The 19,237-nt window shown below is 36.5% G+C and overlaps 1 protein-coding gene across 1 annotated transcript in view; it reads right to left on the bottom strand.

Annotated features, from left to right (window-relative positions):
- Positions 1-19,237, bottom strand: part of AR (androgen receptor) — a 204,192-nt gene that overhangs the window by 109,448 nt on the left and 75,507 nt on the right. The window lies entirely within an intron of this gene.

Raw genomic sequence — 19,237 nt, 5'->3', positions numbered from 1 at the left:
CTGGCTGTTTTATAATGTTATTTGAGTCTTTATTTCCTAGATCTTCTATCTAGTTGTTCTATAAAATTAATAGAATTTTTCAACTATTATTGTTGCACTCTTCTCTCTGTTTCATTTATTTTAGGGCTTTGCTTTTAGGTGCCTATATGCTTATAATTGCCATATCTTCTTGACAGATTGATTCTTTATTAGTAAAACTTGTCCATTATCTTTAACAATAGTCTTAAAATCTATTTTTTTGAAATTTGTAGGAGTCACTTAGCTCTCTTTTGATTACTGTTTGCATCAAATATTTCCCCTCCCATTACTCTCCCCTGCACTACTGACACTCCACCTTCCACATTCAACCCCCACACCTGCATTGTCCTTATCAATGGTTCCTTTATACATGTTCCTTGGCTTGACCCTTCTCTTTCTTTCCCCTGTTTTCCCTTTCCTCCTTCCCTTCTGGTCACTGTCAGTTTGTTACTCATTTCCATGTCTCTGGTTCTAGTTTGCTCACTTGTTTCATATGTCTCCAGGGTCTCTGTGTGTCCTCTTTTGAGAAATGTCTGTTCAGGTCCTTTGTCCATTTTTTTAATTGGACTATTTGTCTTCCTGGTGTGGAGTCATGTGAATTCTTTATATATTTTGAAGATCAAACCCTTCTCCGAGGTATCACTGGCAAATATATTTTCCCATATGGTTGTTCCTTTTTCATTTTCTGATGTTTTCTTTAGCCATGCAGAAACTTTTTAATTTGATGTAGTCCCATTTGTTTATTTTTTCCTTTATATCCCTTGCTCTAGGGGATTTATTGGTGAAAATATTGCTGTGTGGAATATCTGAAATTTTCCTCCCTATGTTCTCCTCTATGACTTTTATGGTGTCACAAGTTATAAGCATGAAAAATTTTTTTATCCTTTCACTTTTAACCTTTTTGTGTCTTAGAATATAAAGTGAGTCTCCTGTACAGAGCATATAGTTGTATCTTGTTTGATTTAGCTATGCTAGCAATCTCTACTTTTGTTGTTTAATCCATTCTCATTTAATGTTATTAGCTGTATAGTGAAAGCTACCTATTCCATTTTGCACTTCGTTTTCTGTATTTCTCATTATTACTTTTTTCTCTGTTTCTCCTTTACTATAGCCTCCTTTCTTTTTAAAAAAAAACAAATGATGATTTTATTTATGTATTATGTTTATGTTAATTATATTTACCATTTTTTATTTTTTCACTTCTTTATGTATTCCATTTACTACCTGATACCATTTCCTTAATCTAACTTAGCTTAATGCCCATCCTCCTCATTTGTATTTTATGGTCAAATATATTACGTTTCTATATATCATAGATCCAACAATACACTTTTACCAATATTGTTTTATGCAATTGATTCTTGTCGACTTAACAGAAAAAATAAAAATATGTAATTATACTTTTTTATCATCTTCATAATTCCATTTACTGTATCTCTTTGTTTTTTCACGTGGATTCAAATTATTGTTTGATGTCACTTCCTTTCAGTACTTCTTACAACATATGTCAGCTATCAACAGTTTCTCCCAGTTTTTGTTTATCTGGGAATGCCTTGATTTCACCCTCACTTTTAACATAGTTTTGGTGAATACTTGACTGTTGACAGGTTTTTCTTTCAGCACCTTGAATGTGCCATAACAATGTCTTTTGCCCTCTGTTATTTCTGATGAGGTCAGTTGTTGATCGTATTGTGATTCTCTTCTCATTTTTCTTACACTGATTCGAAGATTTTCCCTTTATATCTGGTCTCAACATTCTGACTATGATGGGTCTGGGTGTAAATCACTTCGAATTTTTCCTGCTTGGAGTTTACTGATCTTTTTTGATGCATAATGTTTTTCAAAAATCTGGGAAGACATTACCCATTATTTCTTCAAATAGTCGTTCTGCTCTTTCTGTTCTTTCCTGATACTCTCATTTTGTCTATATTGGAGTACTATTAAGGTGTCCCACATTTTTCTGTGGTTCTTCTTTTTTCTTCATTCACTTTTTTTGTTCTTCAAAATGCATAATCTCTATTGATTTTTGTTCCAATTTGGTGATTCTTTTCTTCTGCCAACTCAAATCTACTCTTGAGTGAATTTTTAATTTCAATCATTATACTTTTCAACTCCAGGTTTTTCCATTTGGTTCTTCTTTATAATTTTATCACTTTATTGATATTCGGTATTTAGTGAAAATTGTTCTTGTACTTTTTGGTTAGTATTTTAGAAATTATTTCCTTTAGTTCATTAAGTATATTTAAAGTAGGTTAATATACTTAAAAGTAGCTTTAACTATATTACCTTCTCTAGTAAATCCAGCATCTGGGCTTCCTCATGGCCAATTTTGTTGACTGCATTGTTTCTCCTATGTATGGGCCATACTTCCCTCTTTCTTTGCACACTTCATAATTTTAGTTGAAAACTGGAGTCTCTGAAATCTTTGCTCAGATGTTTTCTAGTTTTTGTCTTTTACACTGGGTTCCCATAATTCAACCTTGGACCTACAAAAACTACTTCTTATTGAAGGTTTCTCTTTAAGCCCCCTTACCAGTTAGATTGGCACCCTTTACTATTGGATGTGCATGTTATTTGAAGCATACTTCACAGTTCAGGGAGTTTATGATTTTGCCCCATATTCATCCAGGGACAAGTATCTCAGAGGTTCTCTGTGGTCACACTTCAGAGGGTAGATCTTTAGGCACAGTTTTCCATTCCACTAAAGACAAGCATGATTTTATCATTAAGCCTCTTAGCAGGAGTTGTCCCAGGGTCAGAGTAGCATATTGTTCAGACAATGTTCAGTCAGAGATTGTGCGTTAAGTACCTTCAGCCTTACACCTTCAGTATTTTACCGATACATCTGTGTGTGGTTTGAGAAATGCTTTAGATTCGGCCCCATTTCTCCCATTTCTCTTTCATTTCTCCTTAGTGGGTGAAGCCTAGCACACATATACAATACTGCACGGACTGAGAAAAAGTTTGACTTGATAGGGCCTCTTTTTGGATATTTCTTTTCCTTCTTCTCTCTGGTAACCTTTTGGCTGGTCTGGTATTTTGCTTGTTGCTACTAGCATGATGGCACTACCAGTCCCTAATTAATCACTAATTTCAAATATCACCATTGTTTATTAGCTTGATTTTATTATTGACACTATTACAGATGCCCCCATTCCCCTCTCCTTTTGCCTACCTCCATCCAGCCCTCACCTCCACCCCATTCCCTCTGGCAGATCTCCACTGTTTTTTATAATGTTCTTAGGCAGGAACTTCTCTATGCTCTGTTTCAAATAATGTCAGTCCCCTCAGGCAGACCTGTGAAGCTCTCCATCCTAATGGTCTGCCTCCCACACTTCCACAGAGGCAGAACCTCTGTGTCACTGCAGTGGAGTTGAGGGCCAAGGAGAAAGTGATCTGTTTCTCCCAGAGTGACTCCTATTCTCCACAAGCGGACCCTGTGGAGTGATGTGTAGCCCATGGTCATCTTGGTTTGCCTTTCCTAGCATGGAATCTTCTTCACTCCATATGAGCTGGGGCAGGCACAACCAGTGCCACAGTATTCTTGGCTTAAAACTGCTGGGGCAGAGCTCTCATGAGTGGAAACTGAGTGATGGAAAGGATTTCTTGTCCTCTCAGCTGTGCCTACCTAAAATAATGCTTCTACAATATAGGGCTAAGAAGTATAAGAGATGTTGATGGTCTGCCCCTCTGGGAGTGAAACTACAGCCCTACAGTAGAAGTTGTGGGGAGCAGGATCCCTCATCTTCTTGACCATACCTGTATGAAGCAAAGCTTCTAACAAATGGAGCTAGGGGTGGGGATGACTAAGTCATGGTTCAAATGCCACAGATTCTTGTTCATTTTATCAAGATTTAAGAAAATTTTTGAATAAATGTTTCTCTATTTGCTGTATGGCCTTGAACAACTTCCAGGCATTTTAAATGGCGGTTTTTATAATTTTACCAGTTCAATGGCTGTTTTTCTAGCCAAAGGATCCATCACGATCCTTGAATTAACACGTTAGAAGTCCTGCCTATAGGAACACTTAGTCTTGGAGTAGAAAGATAGGAAAAGGCTTCACAGAAGTAGCAGAAATAATGTTTAATTATATAGTTTTTTTTTCAGGCAGGAAAACAGCATGTACAAATGGAAGTGTGGATAAGGCTGAATGAAAGACTGCATAGTTGCTAGGGACAAGCGGCTACAGTGAGTAAGCTAAGGTAAGGAGCCATGAGAGGACTTTAGAATGAGGAGTAACATGGGTAGATGTGCATTCAAGACAGGTCACACTGGCTAACGTTCCAAACAACTTAAAAGGAATTAGATTTAATCCCAGGGTTTACTAAAGCCAAGGAAAAGAAGCTGAGAATACACTTAGCAGCCAAGCTAACACTTTTTAGTTCTCATATCTCTTAAAACAAAAGTCTACTTAATTTCTATTAAAATAAATCAACATTTCACACTTATAACTAAAACAATTAAGAAGGTAAAAAAGATAGATATGCTCCTTTGGTTACAATATCTGCACATTCGTTCAACTAAATGTCTAAAAAATATACATGATTTATGTTTAACAGAACATATGCTAATATTTCTCTAAGTAAAAATTAAGCTGAAAAGCAAAAAAAATCTTTGTTTTAAAATGTGTATTTGCTTAAAAATTAACTCTATTTTTGAATTGCTTAAATGTTTCTTTTTTAAGTTAAAAAAACTATTTTTATGAAACAATCTGGTTAAACAGAATGATCTGGAACCCACAGTTCTAGTCTATATTTTTACCATTAGCTTGTTGTGGAAAATAAGACTCCATTCCCTTTACTGGGACTAAACTTCTTTTCCACTACAAAGAAAAATTCAAAAGATATGAAGACAGACAGACATATTGAATTATGCAACCTTTAAGATACTTTCTAGCTCTTACATCCATAGCTGAGTTTTTTTGGCAAAAATACTGCCAGTGCATGATTTAAATCAAGCTCACCTACGAAGACTTTTCAAGCATGACCTCCAAACTCAGGAGCCATAAAGGAAAAGAATGATTAATTTAACTATATAATTCAAGACTGCTGGACATAAAATCATATAAACAAAGTTAAAAGATAAATTAGGAAAACTATTTGTAACACATATGACAAGGAGCCAAATTCCTTTATATACAAGGAGCTCTAATAAATCAATAAGAAACAGATGAAAAGCCAGACAGCAACAAATGGGCAAAGGCCAAGAACAGGCAGTTCACATGGAAAGAAATATAAATGGCCAATAAACATGTGAAAAGATGCTCATGTTCACTCATAATTAAAGAGAGGAAACTTAAAATAATGATAAACTTTTTTTTATCTACTATATTTACAAAAATTAAAAAGTTTAGTAACATCCAATGTTTGCAAGGTTTTTTTCTCTTTCAGCAGGGAAAAAGGTAATATCTACCATCATTAAAAATTCATATATACTTTTACTCAACTATTTAACAACTAAGAATTTATATTTGAAAAAGGAAGCTATTAAAGGATTATGATCACATTAATTAACAATTGTTACACTTTCCATGTGCCTGGCACTTAATGTATAAATATTTAAGTTTTTAATGTGTATTGTTAACTCATTAAATCTTCCTAACAGTCTAATGCAACAGAGACCATTATTATTTCAATGTTTTCAAAGGAAGACACTGAGGCATAGAGAAATTAAGTAACTTGCTCAAGATCATACAGAGTTGTGGCACCAATACAAGGATAAAAATCATCTGTCTCCACAGCCATTCCCCTTAAGCACAACAATGCCACCTCTTGAGGGTATTAATTGCAGCATTACTTATCACAAAACTTAGGGGGAAAAATTGATATCTATCAGCAGTGGGAAATTACAAAATAACTTATAGTACATCTGAACAGCCTTTAAGAAAATTAATATATACTGTATTATACATATACATATGTAATATATATACACATATGTATTTATATATACACATAATGATATAGAAACATGTATGAGATCTGTTAAGTGAAGAAATCAACTCGCAGAGCATTAATTGTAGTGTGATAACATCTGTGAAAATAATATGCATGTATTTAACTACATAAATGTGTTTTTATATGCACAGAAAATCTCTGGAATCGTACACAAGAAACTATTAACCATCCTTACCTCTGAGGAGTGAAACTGAGGGGTGCAGAGAATAGGTGAGGTAATGAGTAGAACATTTCTCATTTCATGGTTTTTTGCATTATTTGCTCACTTTACTGTAGGAATGTATTACTTTTATTAGTTTAAAAAAACTAATAAAAACATCAAGTCAACTTTAAGTATTCTACCAAAAGTTCCCATTTGCTGCTTTTCCTCCTATCAAGAGAGGGGCCTTTGAGAAACTAGTGTGATGTATGAAATACTCTACTTAGCTGCAAGTCTACTGATTTCTCTTTTTGGTTGCCCAGATCCAAGTCCAGGACCTCAAATGATTATGGACACACTCCCTATGAATTAACACAAGCATATTCTTTTGGGTGGTTGTCCCAAGATGTTCAGATGTGCCTTAGGTTGAGGAAGCAACCAGGTAACCTTAAAAATCTTTGAGCCTAAAGATGTCAAGTCTCATTATAGGTTAGGGAATTGGGAGAACTTAGAAAATAATGTCTGTACAAATTTATATGTCTCCTTTCTGGTCTGTAGAAATTTATTTTTCTCCTGCATTTCCCAAGAGTTAAATGTCCTTTATTGAAAAATGACTTAATTTTCATTGTCCCTTTTTATGACTCTTTAAGTTAACATTTAAAAGTGGTATAAATTTCAAAGATACAAATAGTATAAAAACAATCTTAAAATAAATTTAAAACACTTCTCTAGGGGAAAGTCAAGGAACATATAGCAAGGACTCATGGACAAAACCAAAGGGGAAGAGCTGAGGAAGGGAAGGAGGGAGGGGGCAAGGGAAAGTGGTGGGGGGTAGGCAGAGACAAATGTATTTGAAAAAATAAATTAATATAAAATTAAAAACAAACAAACAAAAAACACTTCTCTAGCATTTTGGAGGATACATTAGGATTATATTGTGTAAAAACCAAAATTTTAAAAATATATTGGTGGAATGTTTTATATATATTATTAATAAATTTCCTTATTATTCAAATGGATAAGGAAAATGCCAAGAAGTTGAAGTATAAGCGAGGAAAGATAAAAATATACAATTCTGTGCAAGAAAAAGTAAAACTAGGTAGGAAACCAATATCATGACCAATAATAAAAGGAAATGCAAATTTCATCAAGCATAAGCTATATTTTAATGAACAACAAGGTAGAATAAAATTTTAAATCGATAATGTTCAGTGTTTTTTTTAATATATTTTCTTGATTACGCTATTAGAATTGTCCAAATTTCCCCCTTTTGCTCCCTCCACCTGGAATTCCACATTCCCTCTGGCAATCTTCCCTTCCCCCCTTAGTTCATGTCCATGGGTCATACATATATGTTCTTTGGTTATTACATTTCCTACACAATTCTTAACATCCCCCTCTCTATTCTGTACCTACCAATTTGTACTTTATCCCTGCTCCTTTTCCACCAGTCTCCCCCTCCCCCTTCCAACTGATAACCCTCCAAATGATTTTCATATCTATGATTCTGTTTCTGTTCTTCTGGTTTGCTTAGTTTGTTTTTTAGATTCAATTACTGATAGTTGTGAATCTATTGCCATTTTAATGTTCATAGCTTTGATCTTCTTTTTTTTAAGTAAGCCCTTTTAACATTTCATATGATAAAGGCTTGGGGATGATGAACTCCTTTAGCTTTACCTTGTCTGGGAAGCGCTTTATCTGCCCTTCCATTCTAAATTATAGCTTTGCTGAATAGAGCAATCTTGACTGTACCTTCTTGTTTTTCATCACTTTGAATACTTCTTGCCATACCTTTCTAGCCTGAAAAGTTTCTGTTGAGAAATCAGATGACAGTCTTATAGGAGCTCCTTTGTAGGTAACTCTTGGTTTTTTTCCTTCTGCTTTTAAGATTCTCTCTTTATCTTTAAACTTTGGCATATTAATTATGATGTGTCTTGGTATGGACCTCTTTGTGTCCACCTTGTTTGGAATTCTGTGCTTCCTGCACTTGTATGTCTATTTCCTTCACCTAAAAGGGAAGCTTTCTTTCATTATTTTTTCAAGTAAGTTTCAATTTCTTGCTCTTTCTCTTCTTTTTCCAGCACCCTTATGATTTGAATATTGGTACATTTGAAGTTGTCCCAGAAGTTCCTTCATCTATCCTCATTTTTTTTATTCTTTTTTCTTCTTATTATTCTGATTGAATATTTTATTTCTTCCTTATGTTCCAAATCATTGATTTTATTCTTGGCTTCATCCACTCTGCTGTTGAAACCCTGTAAATTTTTATTTCACTTAGTGTAACCTTCATTTCTGCCTGTGTATTTTTTACAAAAGATCTCATTTATTTATTTTTAGGGAGGGAGAAAGAGGGGGAGAGAGATGTCAGTGTGTGGTTGCCTCTTGAGCACCCCGTACTGGGTACCTGGCCCACAACCCAGGCATGTGCCCTGACTGGGAATCAAACCAGTGACCCTTTGGTTTGCAGGCCGGTACTCAATCCATTGAGCCACACCAGCCAGGGCTACCTGTGTCTTTCTTACACTGTTGAATTGCTCAAGAAGTTCCTTGAGCATCCTTATAACCAGTGTTTTGAACTCTGCATCTGATAGATTTCTTATCTCCATTTTGTTTAGTTCTTTTTCTGGAGTCTTGATCTTTTCTTTCATTTGGGCCATATTTCTTTGTCTCCTCATTTTGGCAGCCTCCCTGTGTTTGTTTCTATGTATCAGGTAGAGCTGCTTTGAGTCCCTTTCTTAGTAGTGTGGCCTATTGTAGAAAAGTACATCAGTAAGTTGGATGGGGCAGAGCCTTAGGTAATTGCCAGGGTGGGGCAACCCGTGTGAACCAGGTTGGCGGAATCTCTGGTATGTTGTTGCTGTTCTGTGGCTCTGTGTGAGAGAGGGCTCAGAAAGGGGACAATGCCACTGCCTGGCCTCTAGAGTTTTCTCCAGGGGGAAGCTGTCCTCAGGCACTCGCCCTGATGCCAGACCCTTCAGTTTCTCCCTGTATGCCACTGGTGCCCTTCCAGCTGCTGCCCTAGTGCTGAAGCTGAGAGGGAGTGAATCTGCGTTAGTCCTAAGTTCCTTGTGGGCCTTTTAAGACAAGACACCTGAGAATCCCACAGTTTCTTCTACTTCCCCAAATCTCACTGGTTTTTATAGCCAGAAGTTATGGGGCCTTATCTTCCTGGCCCTAAAACCCTGGGATGGGTAGTCTGGTGTGGGGTTGGGATCCTTCGCTCCCAAGGTGACCTTTCACTTTTTATCCATTGCACATGGGTGAGGCTCCCTGTCTCGCATCTTTGTATCTCTGTGAATCACTGTGCATCTCTACATCTCTGCCCCTCCTATCTGTCTGGATGAGTGTGACTTCTTTAATTTCTTAGTTGTCGGACTTCCATACAGCTCAATTTTCTGATGATTCTGGGTGATAGTTGTTTTGTAGTCTGGCTATAATTGTTGCTGTGGTTGTGTGAGGAGGTGAGCTGTGTTTACCTACATCTCCGTCTTGTCTGGAAATAGCGCCCAGTTTTTTTTTTTTTTAAACATAGACATTAGTTACCATTTAAAAATCAGGAGAATTCACATAAAAATCAGAATTTTATACTCTTTTTCAACCATTAGAAGATCTGGGTAACCTTGGTATCCTTGCACTGCAATTATCATCTAGGGATGAACAGCAGGTAAACACGGAATTCAGTGTTATTTGATTGCAGTGCAACTAGTTTTATCATATGCTGCTCAAAGCACTTTAAATTGATATAAACCTTTTTGAAGAAACTATTGCAATACACCTCTTGTTCCCCCCCAAAAATTGTTTATATTTTGACCCCAAAATTCAGTTTTGACACTGATTCTAAGACATAATCAACCAAAGCAAATATTTACATATATAGATATATTTACTGTCAACTTATTCATAATATTTAAAAATGAAAAATAATTATCTGCCCAACAGCAGAAAAATGGTTTAGTACATTATGGCATGTTGCTTCTATGGCTATGTTTTCAACAGAATTCTTGTGTTGAGTGAAATATTCCATATGTTCCAAAACAGTAGCTACTAGACATGTGGCTATTGAGCCCTTGACTTGTGACAAATGATATTGAGAAATTTGATTTAATGTTAATTAATTTTTTAATTAATTTATTTTTTTCAAATACATTTGTCTCTGCCTACCCCCCACCACTTTACCTTGCCCCCTCCCTCCCTCCCTCCCTTCCTCAGCTCTTCCCCTTTGGTTTAAATTTAAATAAAAATAGCCACAAGTATTGGACAGTGCCCCCATGTATATTGAAGAACAATTAAAATGGAAAATATGATAATATAATACATCAAAGAGGTAGAGAAGGGTATGGGGGGATAAATGGTGATGGACAGAGACTTGATTTGGGGTAATGAACATACAATACAGTGTATAGCTGATGTGTTGTGGAATTGTGCCCCTGAAACCTGCATAATTTTGTTGACCAGTGTCACCCTAATAAATTCAATAAAAAAGAAAAAAGGCAGAATATTAAACAATAAGTCATGATAAAACCATATTTTATATAAAGATACAAAAACACAGGTACATGGATAAATATAGAAAATAAAAATGGTTAAATATAGAAACATCAGGCTTCCGACCAAGATGGAGGAATAGGTAGATACGCTTTGCTTCTTCATACAACCAAAAGAAGGACGAGAGTGTAAAAACAAAAAATAACCAGAACTGCCAGAAAATCAAACTGTATGGAAGTCTGACAAACAAGGAGTTAAAGAAGAAGCATTCATCCAGACTGGTAGTAGGGGCTAAATGGGCAGCTGGGGTGGAGAGGCCATGCAGCAAGGTAGCTGCAGGAAGACCGGGTGGTCCCACACCTGTGTCAGATAAGGTGGGATAAACAACTGGGGAGGGAGACAGACTGCGCAACACAGGGTTCCAGCATGGGAAACAAACCTCAAAACCTCTGGCTACAAAAATCTGTGGGGGTTGTTTCGGTGGGAGAAACTCCCAGCCTCACAAGAGAGTCCATTGGAGAGACCTACAGGGTCCTAGAACATACACAAACCTACCCACCCAGAAATCAGAACCAGAAGGGCCAAATTTGCTTGTGGGTAGCAGAGGAAGTGACTGAAAGTAGGCGGAGAGTCCAGCAAGTACCATTGTTCCCTCTCAGACCCCTCCCCCACATATAGCACCACAGGGCAGTGAAGTGGGTTGCCCTGCCCTAGTGAATACCCAAGGCTCTGCCCCTTAAAATGTAACAGGTGCACTGAGACAAATAATTATGGCTCGAATGAAAGAACAGATCAAAACTCCAGAAAAAGAACTAAGCAAATGAGGAGACAGACAACCTATGAGATGCAGAGTTCAAAACACTGGCATCAGCATGCTCACAGAACTGATTAAGTACAGATGCTAAATAGAGGAATAAGTGAAGGCTATGCAAAGTGAAATAAAGAAAAATGCACAGGGAACCAACAGTGAAGGGAAGGAAACTGGGACTCAAATCAACAATTTGGAACAGAAGGAAGAGATAAACATTTAACCAGAACAGAATGAAGAAATAAGGATTTAAAAAATGAGAGGCTTAGGAACCTCTAGGACAACTTTAAATATTCCAACATCTGAATCATAGGGGTGCCCAAAGGTGAAGAAGAGCAAGAAATTTAAAATTTATTTGAAAATATAATGAAGAAAAACTTCCCCAATCTTGCGAAGGAACTAGACTTCCAGGAAGTCCGGGAAGCTCAGGGTCCCAAAGAAGTTGGACCAAGGAGGAACACAAGAAGACACATCACAATTAAATTACCCAAGTTTAAAGATTAAGAGAGAATCTTAAAAGCAGCAAGAGAAAAGGAGAGAGTTACCTACAAAAGAGTTCCCATAAGACTATCAAGTTATAAGAAATCTTACAGGCAAGAAGAGGCTGGAAAGAAATATTCAAAGTCATGATAAGCAAGGATCTCCACTGAAGATTACTTAATCCAGAAAAATTAATTTGAATGGAAGAGCAAATAAAGTGCTTTCCAGATAAGGTAAAGTTAAAGGGGTTCATCATCACCAAGCCCTTATTATAGGAAATGTTAAAGGGACTTATCTAAGAAAAAGAAGACGATCAAAACTATGAGCAGTAACATGACAACAAAAACTCACAACTATCAACAACTGAACCTAAAAAACAAAAGCAAACTAAGCAAACAACTGGAACAGGAACAGTATCACAGAAATGGAGATCACATGGAGGGTTATCAGCAAGGAGGGAGAGGGGAGAGAATGGGAGAAAAGGTGCAGGGAGTAAGATGCATAACTGGTAGGTACAAAGTAGACAGGGAGAGGTTAAGAATAGTGTAGGAAATGGAAAAGCCAAAGAACTTATATGTACAACTCATGGAAGGCAGGGGGACTGCTGATGGGTGGGGGGGGGGTGCAGGATGGAGGGGAATAAGGAGGAGAAAAAATGGGACAAGTGTAATAGCATAATCAATAAAATATACTTAAGGGAAAGTGGTGGGGGGAAGGCAGAGACAAATGTATTTGGAAAAATAAATAAATTAATTTTAAAAAATCATGAAAATTTTTTATGGTAAGATGTTTAGATAACCAGTGATATAGTTACTTGTTTTAAATTTTCTTTGATTATTATTCAATGTTAAAACTTTTTTAAAGATTATATTACAGGTTGGAATTTTAATTCTTATGGCACAAAATTCTCAAAAATGCATTAGATTCATTAGTACTAATTCATCAAGTCAGCCAATAGAACATTTCATTAAGTGATTTTAATCTTGTATGCCAAGAGCAAAGAGATAAGGAACCAGGCTCTTCCCAACCTTCTTGTCCAGAAAAATAACAGTTTGAAAATATGACATGGACCATGAAACCCAAAAGCCAGACTATCTTAGGCTAGCTCCACAAAAATTAAAATAAAAAGTAATAGAGAGGAAATGACTATGTAACTAGGAAGATACTTATGTTAATGAAATAAACAATGGGATAGAAGGGTTTGAAGACCTTTTTGTCTTAGAATTTCTAGGGTGGGAGTGGGAGCTGCTCTGATTTTTCACCTCTATCCTCCATCTCAGAGATACCAACGACAGAATACCCATGTGGCTGTAAACTCCACTGGAAACAGCAAACTGTCATGTGTGTCTGCCTGATAGGGTATTTCCACTGACCACAAGCAATATGAAACTAGATTTACAGATCATGCCTGGTGTCATGGTGATTGCTGTCATTCTGCTGGGCATAGAACTTGAAGATTGATGTGTATGGCAAATTTGAATGGAAGGCAATGGGGTTTCTGTGGAGCTGGGGACTTGTACCCAAATTCAGCATGCATCTGGCCAAGTATCTGAATCTGAGCACAGGGCTGGTGACAACTCATGTAAAATGGGTATTCTGTTCATCCCACAACCAAAATTTGACAGGGAAGAAACCAATGTTTAGAATCTTTTGGTCCTATTTGATTTTGTCATGTGTGGGAATCTAACCTGTGAAAATCAAATGGAAATTCGTATGCATAGCTCTGAATGAGTGCATGACTCACAGTGGAGACAGAACATCTGGATGTAGAATTAATTGTTGTCTTTTATTATTTTTATTAATTCTTAACATTTGAATCACACTTTAAAGTTAACAAAATGCTTTCAAATTCATTGTTCCATGTGATGTACATAACAGCTTTTCGAAGTAGACATGGTTCTCAGTACATTAAATAACAACAGCTGCCTCAAGAACCAATAGTTGTATAGCACAATGTCTTTCACATGTATTATCTCAAGTGTTCACCATAACTTTAGAAAGGAGCTAGGAAGTTTCAGACTCCCATTTTGTTGTTAAGGACACTGAGGCTCAAAAAGAAGATCAAGATTCCTATGAATTCACAATTAGTTATGCAATAGTTCCAGGCCCTGAGCTGTAATGTTTTAATTCCAAACTTCAAGTTATTTCAAAAACACTATGTGGTCTCTTTGTATTCATTTGGTAATGATATGCACAAAGAGCCAATAGAAGGCCTGGAACTTTTCATTCAAGTTATACATTTACAATCCCTAGAACCATTCAATAAACATACTCTCCATCCTTTTCTGTCCAGCTACTATGCAATTTAAGCAATATTCTCTTGAATGCTTTCACTACCCCTAGTTTCACCACTTTTCATAGCATTCCCAGGTCTCACCTCTGGTTAAAATTCTGCTAATGACTTACAAACTAATGACTGCCAAGCCTCAGTGGGTGATAGTTAAGTAGTACATAATGTGTAGCAAATTCTTTTTTGAAATCTTTCTAAGACTTTGTTCACCAGAAAAAGTTAAAAATCTTCAGGATGACATTCAAGCTCTTTTGTAACCAAACGTAGAACATTTTCAACTACCTGCATTCTGCTTAAGCAACACTGGACTATTTGCCATTTCCTCAAACTCAATGTACTAGCATGTTCTGTGCTAGTTCCTCTGTGAGGTGCCTTTCTTCCCTCAACTTGACCTCCTCTGAGAACATTTCATTATCACTCTCTTCCTTCAGAATTAATCACACATTTTCAGTACTTTATATTCACATACACTATGACATTTTTAAAATAGCAATTTGTTTATATATTTGTGTTCCCTGTGACATAAAAGACACCTAGAGAACAGAAATTTGTTTCACCTTTGTTAACAGAATGCCTAGCACAGTGCCTGGCACATGGCACGCATGAATTTGCTTCAATGAAGGTATACCAATGATCTGTCCATTATGTTACCTAAAAAAACAGAATATCCCCTGTCCAGTTTAGGGCAAATATAAACCAGTAAATCTCAGATTTGATGTTCTTGTCCAGTTCCGAAAATGTCTGGGAAGATGGAAGGAAATAAGATGGTTTCCCTGAGTTACCCCTCTGCTGTGTGACAGCTGTAACAATAAGAAGGTAAAAACTGCTTTTCTCAGACAAATAAAAAGGCCAAATGACCATTTCATAGCCTGCAGAGTGGCTGTAAAACAAAATGGTAAACTACTCAGCAAATGCTTTCTCATAAAGAACACTCTAGAGTGGAATGAACACATATGCATGCCAAGCTGGTCCTCCAGAGAGTCTGTCCACAATGAAAGTGGAACCATCAGGTCAAAAAGGTGAGTCATCCAACAACCATGCACACATATTTTCTCAAGACTAACAAGCAATTCCAATGGTATCCTCTGTAACATAGGCCACTTGGAGAATCCTTTGGGAATGCCTGAAGCTGAGACTTTGGTGTTTTCCAATGCCTAAGATTCTTACCAAATTAATTCCCAAAGAAGAAAATGCTTTCCCCATTATTTCTGGATTTTAGTTAACCAGCTCCAAACCATAAAATTCCCTTTCACGGTGGTCACTGAGGGGACTAAAGTGAAGGAATCTGTTCCAAGTATCCCATGACAATCAACATTGGAAAGAAGGTTCAAAAAACATACAGTTCCATATTTAATTTTTCAAGGACACTCCATACTGCTTTCCACAGTGGCTGCACCAGTCTGCATTCCCATCAACAGTGCACAAAGTTTCCCTTTCTCCATGTCCTCACCAACACTTGTTGTTTGTTGTTTAATTGATGATAGCCATTCTGACTGGTACAAAGTGACTTAAAATGTGAAGGAATTTAGAAGCACAGATTGGTAGTTACCAAATAGTAATGGGATGTAAAGTACACCACAGGGTATATAGTCAATAATATTGTAATAATGATGTATTGTGCAAGGTGGACACTGGAAATATTGTGGGGGGACACTTTGTAAACTATGTGATTGTCTAACCACTATGCTGTATACCTGAAACTAATACAAAATAATATTGAACTTAAACTGCAATTAAAAAAATTAAAAAAATAAAACGTAAAACAAAACATAGAGTTACCATCACCAAGTCAAGCCCCTTATTCTGAAATAAACGAAGGTGGTCTGCAGTGAAAACTATTCTACTACCAATATAAAAGGTTCACAGAAGAAGGAGAAATGTAAATAAAATTTTTTTTCAATTTCTTTTAAGGTCAGGACCACATTTCTTCAGGCAGTGGTTGAATATACTAATATTAATGTTAACTTGGTGTGATCATGTTACAGTGACAAGTTGTAATGAGTCAAGAGACATAATTTTCAGTGACAGTAGTGTGAACAGAAAAAGAATTTCTATGGAAAGTAACCTCACAGAGTGATTTGAACATGAATTCCTAAGTGGGCAGGACATGGTGGGTTGTCATACCCCAAGCATATAACTTCTTAGTAAAAGGTTTATCTTTGCCTTAAGCAAGCCCTGTCTATTGTTTCTGTGCATCTAGGTTACTACATCTTTCAAATAAGATATAACCACCCTGAAGAAAGCACAAAATCTTGTTAAGTTTCCTTTAATACAATCCCTGCCTTGCTTTCTCCTACCTCCACATAATGTCTTACCTTCCCTTAATTTTAAACACATTTTATGCAACTTTAATGCAAAACACAATTTTAAATGCAAACTGTTATTCTCTGGGGCATTTCAGATCTTGCTCCCCAACCTGTGTTGTCAGTTTGGCTCAAATAAACTCATAAAAATTTTCTACGTGTTTGGATGTTCTCATTACATTGACAATAAGGAACCTTACTCTCATTGTTTAAGTAAATGGTCTAAACTGATAATTATTGAACAGGGTGGATGCAAGAAGATATATATCATAATCTTTGGGAGATGTCATTCAGAGAAACATTCAATACCATAATTGCTTTGATTATTCTGGCACAATGACTTATTTATTTGGGGATTTCAAACAACAAATAAAAATAAATAAAACAAATATTTTACATTTACCAAAAAAAGAGAGATACTTATTATAAATATTGATTTCTGCTAAGCCTCAATGAGTCTGAAATAGGGCCTAAGAATTTGAATTTGCAATGGACACACCAGAGAACTCTATACAGGCAATCCTGGGATCACATGTCAAAAATCCTACCATAGACTATCTGAGAAGTCTCCCAACTCCCTATCCTGTAAGTGTTATGTATTTCCCAGTGGATTAGGCTATACATGCCAGTTCTAAGAGAGAGTGACAAGCAGAGAGCTAGCAAACCTTTAGAACAGACTCAGAAGAAACAAATGTAGATTTCAGAAGTAACCTTCAGGCATTGTGAAATGGCCTCTTCCTATTCTCTCAGAGGACAATGACTGTAGAACGTGTTGGTGCCCGGTGAACTGATCCAAATCTCTAAGGTTTCTTCTTGGAGTAGGTGAGTGCTGGTGGCTCAAAGATTCCACTGCAGTGGCTTTGGATAATAGGCTCCCCATTTTCACTCCTAAAAGCACCACATGCACACACATACACATACATACACATAGACTTATATCCCATTGCAAGTCTTAGCTTCAAACAAAAAGCAGTTCTTATATCACACTGCATAGAAAAGGGCTCTTTTCTCTGAACATTCCTGTTGACCACCTTCTCAGGAGTGAACGATAACCATTAAATGAGAGCTCTACAGCTAGACTGTCTGGGTACTATGCTGACTCTGATATTTCTTTGCTGTTCATCTTTTACCTATCTCAGCACCTTACAAACCTCTTGAGCTTTGCTTTTTTTTTATATTCTATGTTCATTTTACCTCTGTGGCTTCCCTAACACATTGTCCTTTTTCTTTTTTCCCTAAACCATTCTCCTAGGTGATATGTTTATTATCTCTCACTTTTGTTCCCTCATAGTAGATCTCCCTGTCTCATTACCCTTCACATTTCACCACCAACCCTTATCCACATTGCTGCCATACTTTTCTTTTTAAATCACAAATCTGATCACTTTACCCTCCTATTAAAAACCATATGATAATATCCAATATCCTTAACCTAGAAATCAATATATTTTATAATTTGGCCCCAACCTGTTTTTTCAAACTCATTTCCTATTACACTTAAGCATCCTATACTTCAGTTATACTAAACTACTGGTTATTCCCCCATGTGACCTTTTAGGTTACACTGTCTTTGTGTTCTTCCCTCTAGCTGAAATGCCTTTCTTTCTCTGTCTTCTGGTATTCAAATCCTAACTACTCCTGAAAGTCCAGTTCACAGGTAATCTCCTCTGAATTCTTACCAAACTTTATTTTTTTCATTTCAAGGCATTGAACATTTCTTATCTCAGAATATTTTAGTGTGACCCCATATCTTCTTTCTTCCACTGCATTTTGTGTTATTTGTAGGCAAAGGCTATGTCTGATTCCTTTTCCCTTGGTACCACCTACAGAGCTTACTATAGTGCTAGGTATATTCTCAATAAATATGTGATGCAAGTGGAGCATTTTCCAGACTCCATATTTTCTATGTGGCCTGGTTATCCTAAGATTAAATTGTAGGAAGATCCACTTAGGGCCAAATTATATTCCTTTACCTTTTTAATTTTTAGTAAAAATGATTTTATAGGCCATGAAGAATCAAAGTTGTTACTGGCAGTACCACCAAAATTAATAATACATGTCTCCTATTACTGTGGATGCCACATTTCAGAACTACAATTTCAAAGCAGTATAAGGTATTTTCATTATGACAGTAGAAAGGAAACTGAGGCACAAGAGATTTGACAAATGGCATCCCTTATATAACAGAGTGCTGTGTTCCTTCAATTGCTGCATAACAAATTATCACAAACTTACCATCTTAAAATAACACAGATTTATATCTCACAGTTCTGTAATTCAGAAGTTCTGGTGGGTTCAGCTGGGTTCTCTGCTCAGGGTCTCACAAGGCCAAAAACAAGGTCTTGACCAGACTGATCTCCTATATGAAAGTTATGAGGGAAAAATATACTTCCAAGGTCAATGGTTGTTGACAGAATTCATTTCTTTGTAACTGTAGGTCTGGGGTCCCTGTTTTCTTGCTGGTTTTCATCTGGAGATCACGCTTAAAGGCAATTTTCTATGTGGCTTCCTCCATCTTCAAGCCAGTATTGGCATGTAAAATCCTTACAAACTTCAAATCTCTTTTTATTGTTACCAGGTAAATAAAAGTATCTTCTTTTAAAGTGCTTGTGTGATTGGACTATTCTTAAAGTTACCCATGCTAATAATGGGAATGTCCTTATATTCATAGGTTCTACTCATACTCAAAGAGGAGGGTATCATACAAGGATGGGGTCACTGGGGTAATTTTAGAATCCTACCTACCACAGTAAGTTA

Source organism: Pteronotus mesoamericanus, unplaced genomic scaffold (genome assembly GCF_021234165.1).
Source record: "Pteronotus mesoamericanus isolate MK-2021 breed Mesoamerican mustached bat unplaced genomic scaffold, CSHL_Meso_final contig_256, whole genome shotgun sequence".
Classification (NCBI taxonomy): domain Eukaryota; kingdom Metazoa; phylum Chordata; class Mammalia; order Chiroptera; family Mormoopidae; genus Pteronotus; species Pteronotus mesoamericanus.
Note: the sequence above shows the minus strand (reverse complement) of the source record. Positions and strands in the feature narration are given on the sequence as shown.